The sequence below is a fragment of the Triturus cristatus genome, chromosome 5_1 (genome assembly GCF_964204655.1).
Source record: "Triturus cristatus chromosome 5_1, aTriCri1.1, whole genome shotgun sequence".
Lineage (NCBI taxonomy): Eukaryota > Metazoa > Chordata > Amphibia > Caudata > Salamandridae > Triturus > Triturus cristatus.
Window position 1 is genome coordinate 306405163 of NC_140587.1, and position 15192 is coordinate 306420354.

Below are 15192 nucleotides of genomic sequence, written 5' to 3' on the forward strand. Positions count from 1 at the left end.
GCGATGTAATGACTGCGTTGTAAAGGTTGTTTCCCCCTGATGTGGGCCCTGGCACTTACGTTTATACAAACTAAGCACTGCTATTGCAATATCACACTTTGGCTTATTTTTTGATTAACAAATGTATTCAGAGTTTAAGTAGGCATGTGAGCAGTTCCTTCTTCTACAATCATAAATGAAATGGTGAGGCACTCTCCTGAAAGATGTACTGAGATAGAGAAACCAAGTACAACAGCCCAAGCTTCTGCCAGAGGAGCTTTATAACATAACATGTGTATTTGCATAGCGCACGTTCACCAACATCGGGCATCTTGGCGCTGTATAACAGATGTTTATTGTTACCCAACTCAATGGTACTCATTTTATCGACCTCAAAAAGGATGACAGGCTGAGTGGACCCACCAAGATTTGAACCTGTGCCCATGAGGTCGAACAAAGGCCTTTGTGGTGGACACATTAATTCACTGAGCCACCAGCTTAATTACGCCCATAATGCTATTTTCACCAAACACCTATGAAAAAAATAAACAGTGTGCCATGGGGAGAAATGTCACATAATAGCAGTAGAAAAATGGCAATAGCATATCTTATCTGGCGTAGTAGGCAGAATAAATGCCACCTGCTCCTTAAGAGGTACTAAACTGGCAGTTCGACTACTGCAATCCAGCCTGCCATCTTGAACATGCACTAGCACTCTTCTGCACTCCTGAATACCAACGGAACGTGGAATTCAAGCACAGAAATAGCACAGATTCATCAATCATGATAGGAAGGTAAGACCTCTTATCACAGAAACCTATGTAAGGCACTGTTCATGCTGCAACAGCTGTCTTCCGGTTTGAATTTGTTTATGACATTTTCCAAACAAACAGCACATCATAAAGAATTACAGATAGGTGATACAAATAATCCACACGTTTCCTGTGGTGCATGTTTCTTTTGCAGAAACATATTACATATAGAACAAATTTCTGACTTCCCAGTGCCTAATCTGGTAACACACATCTCTTGTTATGTTATTTGTTATGTTATTGTTGTGGCCTGTGACACAAGTAGACGCTGGGAGCCAAGTAGAGTTCATATGTACCTTTATTCAGTAGCTGGTCCAAGGACATCCGGAAGGTATACAAGTAAATCAGATAGGTAGTCCAGGTAGACAGGTGATAGAGATATAGGTCAGCCTGTAGTCAGCCCTTAGTCCCATGTAACAGCAGCCCCACCAGGAGCAGCCCACCTGCTGCTCAGCCCATCTCTGTCATTCCTCACTCCCACAGGCACCCAACATTCTGTACATCACTGAATTCCCAACATTCTACACTAAACGCACACACTGGCTGAGCAGCAGGAAGATTGGTAGACTACAAGATATGAGTAAACTATGCAAGGCATAACACATCCCCCTCCTTTTAAAATGAAAAACGAAAATTACAATTGCAGGTACAGATTAAGAGAAAAACTATACACAAGAAAAATTACAAATGCAATAAACATTTCAAAACCCAGGGATGTGCAATTAAGTAACCATCACAAGAGGGTCAGAGCCATTCGAAACAGAAAGCATGGATAGCTTACAAACAATAAATCGAGTAAAATAACCCATCCTCTCCCAATAAAATAAAATGGGAAAACTGCGTTGCGTATGGAAAGGGCAAAAACACACCCCGCAACTCCGATACCTACTGCAAGGGAACAAATGAATAGACAAGATTTTTCACGTAAGGAAGCCTACGTACGTTGTGAAGATGGGGCTAAAAACCCATCCTCGTCGCCGAAAATATGTTGTGGCCTGTGACACAAGTAGACGCTGGTAGTCAAGTTGAGTTCATATGTACCTTTATTCAGTAGCTGGTCCAAGTACATCCAGAAGGTATACAAGTACAACAGATAGGTAGTCCAGGTAGACAGGTGAGGGAGATGTAGGTCAGCCTGTAGTCAGCCCTTAGTCCCATGTAACAGCAGCCTCACCAGGAGCAGCCTCACTGCTGCTCAGCCCATCTCTAACTGTCATTCCTCACTTCCACAGGCAACCAACATTCCGTACATCACTGAATTCCCAACATTCTACACTAAACACACACACTGGCTGAGCAGCTGGAAAATTGGTAAACTACAAGATATGAGTAAACTATGCAAGGCATAACAGTTATGTTGTTTTAATTTATTACACGCTCGAATCACCCCCAAAGGGGTATCTCGGCGGGAGACCAACACAGCGGGAGACAGGCAAAAAGGTGCTCTTAAAATAGGTAGGTCTTAAGTGCTTTTCTAAAGAGGGAGTAATTCTTGCAGATACGTAATTCCTCTTGGCAGTTTATTCAAAAATGAGGGGCAAGGAAGGAGAATGCCGGACCTGACCTTCCTGTACCTAGGAACTTTAAGCCAAGCCTTGTCACATGATCTTAAAAGTCTTGAAGGGGTGTATAGGAAACGATTAGAGGTTAAGTATGTGGGACCTTGTCCCTGGAGGGCATTGTGGGTTAGGCCGCATATCTAAAAGATAATTCTCTTTCTCACCGGTAGCCAGTGACAGGACTGAAGAATAGGGGCAGTTGCTGTGCCAGTGGGAAGGTTGCATACGAGGCGTGCGACGGTTTTCTGAACTACCTGAAGTTTAGAGAGAGGCTTCTCATTTATGGAAGCCAGAAGTGAGTTGCCATAATCCAGACAACTGATGACCAGCGCCGGGACAAGAGATTTCCTTGAGGAGAGTGGCAGTAAAGGAAAAACTCTTCCCAGCAAATGCAACATATGAAAGCATGAACCAGTAATGACCGAGGTGTGTTCTATCATAGAAAGTGGTTGGTCCAAGCGAACTCCCAAGTTTTTTATCACTAGTTTGGGTACAGGGGCAGAATCCGATTCTGATGGCCACTAGTCAGAATCCCAAAAAAGTTGGGCTTGTCCAAATAACATAATTTGAGTTTTTATGGGGTTAAGCTGAAGTCTGTTTTCAGACATCCAGGTTGCTATAGCTTTTGTCCTGGATGAAAAAAAAGCTTTTTGTTTGGACAGATTGTTTCCGAAGGAGAAGAGCAGCTGCGTATCGTCAGCTTATGAGACAATTTCAAAACCAACATTTCTTGACTATTTTGGCAAGAGGTCCACATAAATATTAAAAAGCGTAAGGCTGAGACAGGAGCCCTAAGGAATCCTATGGTCAAGTGACATCGTTCTGGACTTTTAAAGGACAGAGAATGACTGTTTGGATTCTGTTTGACAGGAAGTCAGTTAACCATTGAAGAGCCATGCCATGAATCCAGATCTGCCGTAGACTTCAAGAAGCCATGGATGAAACACTGTATCAAATGCTGCTGACAGATCTAGCAGAACCAACATTGTAGGTACATTGGAATCAATAGAGCACTTGATAAGGTCCGTGACCGGTAGCCGAGCTGTCTCTGTGCTGTGAAGTGGTCTGAACCCTTACTGATATGAGTCTAATAGGCTGTTTAATTCAAGGTAAGTTGTCAGTTGCTTATTAGAGATTTTTTCCAGCAACTAGTAGAGGAAGGAACAAGATTGATGGGTTGTTAGTAAGATCATTAGAAACTAAAAGGGCCTTTTTTAATCAGCCTGATCAATGTCGACTTCCAGTCTGAAGGAACTTTCCCGGTTGTTATGAATGAATTAATTAAGGAGCAAATTTGAAGGCCCAGGTCATGAGCAGGGGACGTGTCTTTGAAATTACGTAAGTTGGTAGTAGAGTTAGGAAAAGGAATACGATTTCCTTGCCTCTCAAGAGGCTGGGAAGCGACTGTCGAGAAATTGTGGTAGACCACTTTGACTTTACCTTCAAAGTGATTGGCCAGGGTGTCGCAAAGTGATCGCGACGTATTAAATTTAGGAGAAGATGCCGCCAGATTGGTAAAGGATTTAAATATTTTAAAAAGGGTTTTTGATGAGTTCCCCGCCTCATCAATTTTTTTCCCTATATGTGATTTGCGATCTGTCTTGATGTTGCGATGGTAAGCTGTAAAAGCCCATTTATAAATATTTTTGACAGCCGGCAGATTGTGCCGACGCCATATCCTTTCCAGTTTTTTACAGGCAGCTTTCTGTCTTTAAATCATGTAGATGCCAGGGAGCGTGAGGTCTGTGGGAGCTCTTTTTGACATGACTATAAGGGGCTAATTAATCGAAAACAGTATTAAGTGCCCCGTTAAAATTACTAAGTGCTAAGTCAATGTCTGTGTTGTCAGAGAGCATGATGGGCAATTGTTCATTAGCCCATGTGAGTGGGTAATTTTTTGCCACTGCCCGAATGGTTTATTATGTCACGTAAGCGGTTGGCTTTTTATCTTGTGGAAGGGGATAAGAAAACAGATAAGTGAATGATCAGTCCAGAGCGCGGGCTGTGATGGGACACAACCAAGTGGTAAAACATTAGTGGAAATGAAGTCCAGGGTGTGACCTGCAGTATGAGTTGGGCCTGTAACTTGTTGGCGTAATCCCAAAGTTTCTAATTCAGATAGTAGCTGGTTGGTTTCTGTGTTCAGGGGTGTCTTCCCCGTAATAGTTAAAGTCTCCAAACATATGAAACTGTTGGGTAGAAAGTACATGGGGAGCTATGAATTGCAGAAGGCAGTGGTTAAAATCCTTTTTTGGGCCGGGTGGGCGATAGACTAGAGCACATTTCCAGCTGGAGTTTGGGAAGAGGTCAAGTTTAAAAATACATGCTTCAACCCAGTCTTCTGCAATGGAGTCGATTATTGGGACCTTAAAATTCTCTTTGAAAATAATTGCAATACCCCCACCAACCTTGCTGTCTCTGTCCAGTCTAAGGGGCATATTATCAAGAATGGTGTTAAAATTATCGCTGCTTTAGCGGCAGGAAACTGCCTCTAAAGCAACGATAATGGGCTTGATAATATGCCCTAGAGAATTCCAATAGAAGCCCAGGGTTGATGTCCTTGACACCAGAACCTGGGCTTCTATTGGAATTCTCAAGGGCATATTATCAAGCCCATTATCGCCGCTTTAGCGGCAGTTTCCTGCCGCTAAAGCGGCGATAATTTTAACGCCGTTCTTGATAATATGCCCCTAAGTATTTTAAAATTAGATGGAAGAGCGAGTGTGATGGAAGGAATAGATTAGGGACTTAGCCAGGTTTCTGTAAGGAATCCTATCTCATAGGTGGAGCACGTGATTAGATCCCAGAGTTCTACAGCATGTTTTAGCAGAAATCTAACATTAATAAGAAAGCAGTTTAAGCTTTTTCTAGGGGTGACAAGTCTTGGAGGGGATATTTGAGCGTACCTGAAAGAGACACTGGCTGATCTAAAGGGGATATAACTTCATTGGCGGGCAGGCTTTGAAATGTGCACTTTCAACAAGCTACAGGACCTTCCAAGGATGGGAGGGAAGAATAACAACAAGAAGATTTTAACCTCTTGCACATGGTCTAATACCCTCAGCTGTTCAGGGGAGTATACAATATTCTGAACATAACTGTGAGCTAATGAAAAGGAGCAGGGGTTCTGGCTCCTGGGGAAGGTGTGGCGCGGACGGGCGCAGACGGGCTTGCCTTTGCCGTGCCGTTGGCGCACCCGCTGCATGCGGCCACTGCGTGTCGGCACCAGCATCGGCAAGATATCACCGGGCGTGCGTGACATGAGAAAGAAAGCTGGACTGCCAATCTGACATCAGGTAGGAGCCCGAATGAGCTGTACTACATATAATAATACGTATAGATTTAAAAAGGTTAAAATAGCATTTAAAAACGAGAGGTACACAACGAAATGGCAGCAGATTTACCTAGAAGCCCGCGGTCTGAGTAATCTTATCCTATCATAATTCAGCATAGGAAGGACCTCACATTCAGAAAGAATCTTATTTAGTTATTTCTTTTCTTTGTTACTCACATCACATCACACAAACATGCCCTTAAATCTCCTTAGTGTTTAGAGATAAAGGGTACCCAGTAACCGCGGGACCTGGGCCGGACAATTATTAACAACAAAGTGGTCCTAAGGGGGAAGTGTATCCTTGGACTCCCATGGCAGCAGTAATGTAAATAACTCTTCTGTAGGTTCAGTTAAATTCTGCCATAAATGCATTCGTTTAGGTACTTATTTCCATGGATGACACAGCATTCAAACATTCCAGTAATTATGTATAATTTGTAGGTGCTCCTATAAAGTGATGGTGCAGTGGAAGTGAATAAAGTGTTTAGAGGTTCGCTTGTGTTTGCGACAAAAACATTTGTGGACTGATTTTAAATTTCGATTTTGTATAGATTTTGTACATTACACAAGCGCACAAGCCATTGCTGTCATGGCTTCGCGCAATACCGCCAAACCTGGTGGCAAGGCCATCTTCCAGGCCTTCAGTATATGTATATAGTGTTAAGCAACAGTCAGTGCTAAGTAGAGCCGTGTTTATTTTATTTTTGGAAATGCCAACAATGTTCTGTGTATCATGAAAAAGTGCCAGTTCAAGAGACTGTTGTAGGTGTGCATCAGTCACACTCTGTGCAGCTGGAACCAGGTGGAGTTCTAGTAAGTTTGCAACTTTAGGCCTGGCCACAAAATACACAACATATATCTTCTCAAAGTCCGTCACATCTCCAACACTTTGCGTTGGGTGTTAGTTTTGTCCTCTAAACTTAATATAGAGACCAATGCCAGTTATGTAGTATTTAAAAACAGTTTTTTTAACCGAGCCGCTTGTCATGTTGTGGATCATACCACTTGTGAGGTGTTTCAGGGATGGTTTAGACTAGTACAGTATGTCTATCTGTGTTTCATATCTGCCAGAGACTAACTTCCTGTAGGTTCACCGTTTTTTCCAAATAGTCCTGAAAAGTTTAGTTACCCATCACAAGAACATGGTTATTCAGCATATTTGTGAGGCAAGTTTCCAGTTGCAAATAATAATAAAAAGACTGATTCAAGTCGCAATGGATTCTACACATAAGTCCGAAAAGGGTTTAAAAACCCAATCTGAAAGAAGGACGAGACCAAGTGAAAGGATGCCGCTTTGTACCCATTATGGCCAGTTGAAGACCTTCTCGGCTAATACAAATTCTGTGTTCCAAAGAGGTCGGTGCAGATGTTAGAAAGCATGTTGTTTTATATGTTTGTGACTAGACAACCACATCTTTGGAGATCCTACCAGGACGCGGTTATTTCCAGGCTCTTTAGTGAAGTTTTTCCGATAAATGACTGAGGGCCCTATATGTTGTCCTTTTTGTAGATGGTTCCCTAGTGTAGTCCAGTTCTGGATGAAAATGGTAGATCAGCTGTGACAGGTATTGGGCATAGGGTACACTTCAATGTTCGGGTGACGCAAACCGCCAGATGTCCTTGCTACATGTAATTTCGTCCTTGCTAGCCTTGGGTCCCATCCATATACAGTGTTTAATTTGATGATCAATGTGCTGAAGTTTCACCTTGGGCACTGACATTGACAGCATGCAGAACACAAATATAGTTAAAACATGGAGCAAATACCATTTTAATTGTTTACCTAAAGAGCTGAAGTGTGGTCCTGATCACTCTGGGGCATATTTACAAGGGCTTTATCTCCGCTTTTTTGGCTTAAAAAGCCAAAGAAGCGGAGATAAAACTATCACCCTATTTACAAGAGGGTGCTAACTTGCATAATCGCATGTTAGCACCCTTTTTCCCAACGCCTCCCTTTGCATCTCTAATGAGATGCAAAGTGGGCGTCACTGGGCGTACCCCGGATGGACAACCTTGCAAATATCGCTGATGTTCACATCGCGATATTTACAAGGCTGCCTCAGCATTTTAGCACACGTTAGTTTTTGGAGAAAACCGCTGTTTTCTCCAAAAACTAACATCTGCTAAAATGCAGACTTACCTATCCCCAACATTGGAGTGGATTATCAGCAAGGTTATCGCCGTTTTGCAGAGAACATCGCTGGAAAACCAGCGATGTTCCCTGCAAAAGGGCGATAACCTGGCTATCTCTGGAATTTTTATCGCCCTGGAGAAACACGTTGTTAATACCGTGCTACCAGGGCGATAAATTCCAGAGATAGCTTGCGATAATAAAATTATCGCTAAGCAGGGCCAGTGATAATTATCGCTGGCCGTTGATAATATGCCCCTAAGTCTTTCTGCATTTGCTATGTAATATCTCTGGCTATTACTTGCAAGTCATTGCTCACCAGAGTGCCCAGGTGTTTCATTTTGGTCTGCACCCAGCAGACTGGGTGGCCATAAGCAATGTCATAGGTAAGGCTTCACTCTTGGCCAAGTTGATTTTTTGTAGCCTGAGAGCAGATATGGAAGTGCAAGGGGAGACCAACATCAACAAGGTATCATCAGTATATATCATCAGCTTTAGGTTGCCTGCGACGGTATCAACACCCACAATGTCTCGAGTGACAAATGGCAATGGGGCTCTAGTGCAAGTAAGAATAGTAGGGGAGACAAGGGGCATCCCTGCCTAGCCCCTCTGTTAAAGACAAATATCTCCTATAAAAATGTATTACAATTTGCAATGGCTGATGGATAGCGGTTTAGCCATTGCATCATGGTCAGAAACGTAGGACCTATGCCCATCCTGGTGAGCACTTAGACGAGGTAGCCCCCACACCACCCGATCAAATACCTTTTCAGCATCGATGGAGAGGGCCACCTTTTCATCTGCGTCTTCTCTGGTGCATCAGATTAAGTGTGACTTTGTGCACGCATGATACTGTGAGAAGCATCACAGGACGAATTCAACTTGGTTCAATTGAAGTAATGAGATAATGAACCTTTTCAACCTTGTTGCAAGAGTCTTGACCAGAATCCTGACATCACTTTTGATTAGAGATAAGAGTCTATAGTTTTTGCAGTATAATGTATCTATACCTACTTAAGAATCAATTTTATAAGCTTTTTGGAAGTCAACTGTTAGACCTTCCATTTGCAAGGGAATTTGCACAGGGAATTTGTCTTCCCCAGAGCTTTCTCTGTGGGCATCTCTTTGGTAGTTTCTGCCACTTATTCATTGGAAATTAATCTGTCCAGTTCCAAATGGCTATTTGGGGTTAATCTGTAGCCCATCAAGTAATTATTCCCTGGTAATATCATCTAGAGGTGCCTCCGATGTGCATAGTGTCACAAAGACGGAGGCAAATTCTTTCATGATATCTCCAAGGCTACTAAGTCTGACATTACGCTGCTTGTTGCTTCAGCTGGAAAGACAGAAGCTAGCAGGCCTTTTCACCATGCTCATAATGACATCTTTTAGTACGCTGAAGAGCGTTCTCAGGCTGTGTTGTGAGAATTGCGTTTGACTCATATTTCTTCATTGTAGCAGAGTGGAGAATGGTACTTGTGGCTTTGTATGATATGAACTAATGAGCATACTGATTTTGTAATCCAGTTTCAGTTTGTGCAACATACTTGTCTTGTGTGCCAGGGCTAAATCTCTGATCATTGTACTTCTCAGGTAGGATTTACCAGCAGCCCACACTCACAGTACCTAAGAAGAGGTCACATAGTTCTCAGTTAAGGCCGGGTAGTCCTGAAAATACCCCAGCAGTTTCGTCTTTTCTTCAGGAAGCTTGTATCTTAGTGTATCCATTCTCCCATCCCTGTTTCTGGGGAATTCCATTTGTAGATGTAGCTCCAAAGTGAGTTGTGGAAGAATTGGCAGTCATTAAGAAGAAATCAATTCTAGTCTCCGTTCTTTGGGGGCATGAAAGGAAGGCATATTCTCTGTCCACAGGATTTGTGAGCCTTCACACACAGATCAATGCGAGGGTGATCTGTGTTTAGATCTCATAGCGTGCCCCTGCCATTGTTACTGTGGGTATCGGGACAAACATAACGCTCTCAGATTGGTCAAACGAGAGGATCCTGTCTCTACCCACTTCACCCAAGAAGAGAGGACTTTCTTCCCGCTCACATAGCTGTTCAGGCCATTAGCATTATTAGACCATAGTCACAATGCCCTTGTTGTGTGCATTCTGTTGGACCAAAGGACAGACTATTGTGAGATGTGGGCATGGTAGAGAGCAGATAGTGAAAAACAAGTGGGTGTCAAAATAGGCAGGGCTCTGATAAATGAGTACCCCTAAAGGACTGATACTGGGGCAAATACAGACATCTATAGCACCACTACATGCATAGGTTTGTTAAACTCTTGATTAATCAGATGCAAGAACATCACAAACAACTATTTACTACTAACTTAATGAGGGTGAGCAGCTCAGTTTGTTCTCCAGAGATCGCTTCTTCTTGCTAGAAAAATAAGAGGGGCTCAATTTGAATATCCATATTAATTGAGCTGTGTGTGAGACAGCTGATTGTTGAGCTTTGTATGATTGGAAATGGATGTATTGGAGCAAAAGTGGAGTTATGAGGCTTTAAGAGATCTTGATTATCCCTGTCTCTCGGAGGTTGGCTGCCTTGTGACTTTTATCAATGAGTATGTCTGTTTTGATTATTCCTTGAATTAAGACCAGTTTGAACAATTTTTCAGGTTCCAGGTAAGGTGGTAAAAGATGGTGCAATGCTTACCTGGGTTGTCAATGCTACAGTCATCGGGGAGCCTTCAAACATTTGCAAGGTCTTCCAGGTTCAGAGGATCATGGTACTCTCTTGTTCTATCGTCTATTGTGATCAATAGTGTTGCTGGGTTCAAGGGTCCATATCTGATTCCCTTCTGCTTAAGGACAGATCATAGGGATTACAATTTCCTCCAAAGCACATGGGTGTGGTATGAAAAATCAGCAGCAAATAAAACCTTTTCCTTGTAGACACATGGGCTGTGATGTTTAGGAGAGTGAAGGATCAGCCTAAATTGTTGATTACAGATGAGGCATATTATAAATGGTCTGTGGTGATCTGCGATAATCTATCATTCTGTGTGCCCTTTGAAACTCTATAATGTTGCCAAAGTCATTGCCCATATGTTGAGGCAGAGCAGTTGCTAGAAAGCTGTGCATGCCATCATGTCATCACCTGTGGTAGTTCATATAGGCACACATTGTCCCTCCTGCTCCAATCTTCTCATTCAGTGACTATCTTCTGTAGATTCCATAGCTCTTAACACCTTCTTCTCTAAGTCCATTAAGGTCTTTTTTGATGTGTCCAGCTACAGTTTAAACACAGACATTTCTGCATACATAGTTTTCTGTTCTTGTATAGTCTTGGTTGAGGCCAGTTCCACTGAGTTTATGGAGGATTTGATTTATTTTAGTTCCTGTATAACTGTGTCTAATGTTATGGATGCCACAGCTTGTCCTGGTGCTAGAGATTGTGCTTTTACCCCTTTGTGCTTGCCAAGGCCTCTGAGAATAGTAGCTGTCTTGAGGCTTTGCTCCCAGACATTTATTATAGCAATAGTGCAAGAAAATGAGGTAATCTCCGAGTTAATTAACTATATGGGATCATGGCAACAAAATCAATACTATTTAGGTATTACAGCATAAATTACTTATTGTTGGAAATGAAGTGTTGTATAACTTTGGTGCCTCAAGATGGCAGTGTTCAGGTCTGCCACTCAATAATCAGAGAAAAATAGACTTAAAGTAAACAAATATAGCGGTGCCCTAAGGATAGTATGATGTAATGTAAAAGGGATGATCAAAATCTACAACGGCTGATTTCCTGGATCACGAAGAGAGATTCATTGGCATGTCATTGTCACTACATTTGAACACTATCGATAATTAAAGAGTGCCCTGCACATTTTTCAGGGGGCATAGACATCCTCAATTGGTTCTGCTGGAGGGTCGGCTGCCCACGGTTGGAAGATCACCCTGCTGTGTGGTAACCCATTGAGGCAGGTTACCACCAAATAGTTTCCTTAAATGGATGCTGTGTGCTCCGGCCTCAGCATCAACTGACCTAATACATCAAGAAACTGGTCTTAAATATGTATCAGATTTGGCTGCTCTACGTCCTTTATTATTATGGCGCTCAATCTGGTATAAAAAGGAAACTGAGTTTACACAGTCCATAATTAGAGATTGCCTCAAACTAGATTACTGCTACCTCATTCCATGGTTGAATTATATTATTCATTGGTATAGCATATTATTTGATTTTACTATTTCTAAGGAGTCAGATTACGCAATACCGTTCTCCAAAATAGAAATAAAAGATTCGTTCCTGTCTTATCAGGGGGAAGAAAGAAATAAATTGCTTAGGATTCAAAAGACCTCTGTATTTTATAGGCAATTAGATCTCAAAAGTGGGCTCCAGATGTATTTGGTGGATGTGTCCAGACGATCACATCGATTTGTATTAGTACGTTTAAGGTTGGGCATTGCCCACCATCTTGTATCCTTCCCCACAATTGGGGAAGGTTCTAACTCAAAATGCCCTTGTGACAATGTTTCCAAACAGAGTTGCTGTCATTTTTAGTTATTTTGCAAATTTTAGGTATTTTTAAGGAAATTTTATCTGAAGCCTATCCTTTTAAAATATAATATTCGTTTAACAGTTGATGCTATGAAATTATTATGTTCTCTCGAGAGCTCAGATGTTTGTTTTCACGTTGCACATTTTATATTGAAAAGTAGAGCTGGTAGGAAATCTATCTTATTATGAAATACTGTGAAAACTGTGTTTTGTTATGGCCAAATTTGCACTCATGCACAAGTTACTTTACTACAGCGAGGGAATACCCTACTTTGTTGAAAATCAACGTTTATTGTGCACTTTAATATATGTAGTACCGATATATGTTATATATTACTTTTAAATTGATATTGTAATAATTGTTTATTTATTGATGTATTTATGTATAATAGTGTATCTCCATTTTTTATATAATATTAAGGCTGGTTCAGGAATAATTATTTTTATAAACTGTTTAAGGTTATGTGAAATAATATTTTATTGTATTTTATTGTTTAGCTTATATGGTTGTATCAATACAAACCGAATAAAAGCTTTTTGAACTGAACTGAACTGTCATCACCTGTGGTAGTTCATATAGGCACACATTGTCCCTCCTGCTCCCATCTTCTCATTCAGTGACTATCTTCTGTAGATTCCATAGCTCTTAACACCCTCTTCTCTAAGGCCATAAAGGTCTTTTTTGATGTGTCCAGCTACAGTTTAAACACTGACATTTCTGCATACATAGTTTTTTGTTCTTGTATAGTCTTGGTTGAGGCCAGTTCCACTGAGTTCATGGAGGATTTGATTTATTTTAGGTCCTGTATAACCGTGTCTAATGTAATGGATGCCACAGCTTGTCCTGGTGCTAGAGACTGTGCTTTTACACCTTTGTGCTTGCCATGCCTCTGAGAATAGTAGCTGTCTTGAGGCTTTGCTCCCAGACATTTATTATATCAATAGTGCAAGAAAATGAGGTAATCTCCGAGTTAATTAACTATATGGGATCATGGCAACAAAATCAACACTATCTAGGTATTACAGCGTAAATTACTTATTGTTGGAAATGAAGTGTTGTAAACCTTTGGTGCCTCAAGATGGCAGTGTTCAGGTCTGCCACTCAATAATCAGAGAAAAATAGACTTAAAGTAAACAAATATAGCGGTGCCCTAAGGATAGTATGATGTAATGTAAAAGGGATGATCCAAATCTACAACGGCCGATTTCCTGGATCACGAAGAGAGATTAATTGGCATGTCATTGTCACTACATTTGAACACTATCGATAATTAAAGAGTGCCCTGTACATTTTTCAGGGGGCATAGACATCCTCAATTGGTTCTGCTGGAGTGTCAGCTGCCCACGGTGGGAAGATCACCCTGCTGTGTGGTAACCCATTGAGGCAGGTTACCACCAAATGTTCCACCAGTCGCTGCTCATCAGGGTATCAGAGTGGTAGTGCGATATCTTTGTGTGGTCCCCAATGTCTGTAGGGGCATGAAGGAGTGCCACGGCCTACGACTTGCGGTGGAACTGAGACAGGTGAGGACCAGAAGAATGGCAGCTGTGTCCTCGTTTCAATCTGCAGTAGCTCCACAATTTATATTCTGCATCAGCAATCTGCTATTTTTAATAAATCAGGCTACAGGTGTCAGATATTTATAAAGTACAGGATTAGTCATCCTCATTGAGCTCAAGATCCACCCTGCAACAATTGTCTTCCAGTGCAGCAAGCAATTAGCCACTGACAGATGAGATTTTCCTGCGCACACGCCTTGTAAATCAAGGCAAAGACTTGGACTGAAATCCAAAAGGTAAGCAGTCATAGTGTTTGAATAGCCCATGTATGATGCCTCAAACCACACCTAATACACAGAACAGAGCATAAGAAAGACTGGCCACAGGAACCTTGCTACTCCTACACATTTTTCATGAATTTAGTGTTTAATGTATTTAGACTTTGGTCATGCTCAACTTAGTGGTTCTGGCAATATAAAAGTAATATTCTGCAATGCATGAGGTTACCTACACATCCCCAGAACTGGCTGAAAATTGAGAGAGACGGTGTCAAGCAAGGCAATACCAACCTTGAAAAGATTGCAAAAACCTGCGACATAGGCAAGCTAAAGAGTGACCATCGTCAAAGTGAAATAATCAGATTTTTGCAAAAAATATCGCTAAGTTATATCTACAAAATACAAAGAATCACTGTTCTGTGAAGGGAAAGCATAGCCCTTAACAGTTGTGAAAGAATCACACCAAAATACAACTCTCAGTATAATCAATCAATCAATCAATCAATCAATCAATCAATCAATCAGGGAATTGTCAAGCGTGCTACTCACCCATGAGGGTCTAAAGGAGCTGGGGGGGGGAGGGAATAAGCAGCTCCGTTCAGTCAAAGAGCCAGGTCTTGAGGGTCTTCCTGAAGATGTTCATTGAGGGGGCGTGCCTGATGTCGATCTGGAGCTGGTTCCAGGTCTTGGCCGAGATGTGGGAGAAGGCACTTCCACCCATTCTGGCTCTGCGGATGCGCAGGGTTTCCACGAGGTTGGCGGATCACAGGTTTCTCTTGGGTACGTGGAAGGATATTCTCTCATTGAGGTGTTGGGGTCCGGTGTTGATTTATCAAAGCCATGCAAGGTGATAAAACTAACTTAAGAGTTGTGTCCCTCTTGCGCCCCATGGCGTGGTAGAAGGACGACGCAAGTCTTTAATAAATTTGTCACACAGTTCTATTCACGTTGTATCAGCCACATCTGGCAGTCCTACCTTAGCATAAAGTTCTTTTATCCTTTAGTGTCGGATAAGCTATAGAAATGAAGTGTAAATACAGAAAGGAAATATACTATTTCTATAGCCTCTACTGTCCTGGTGCTAG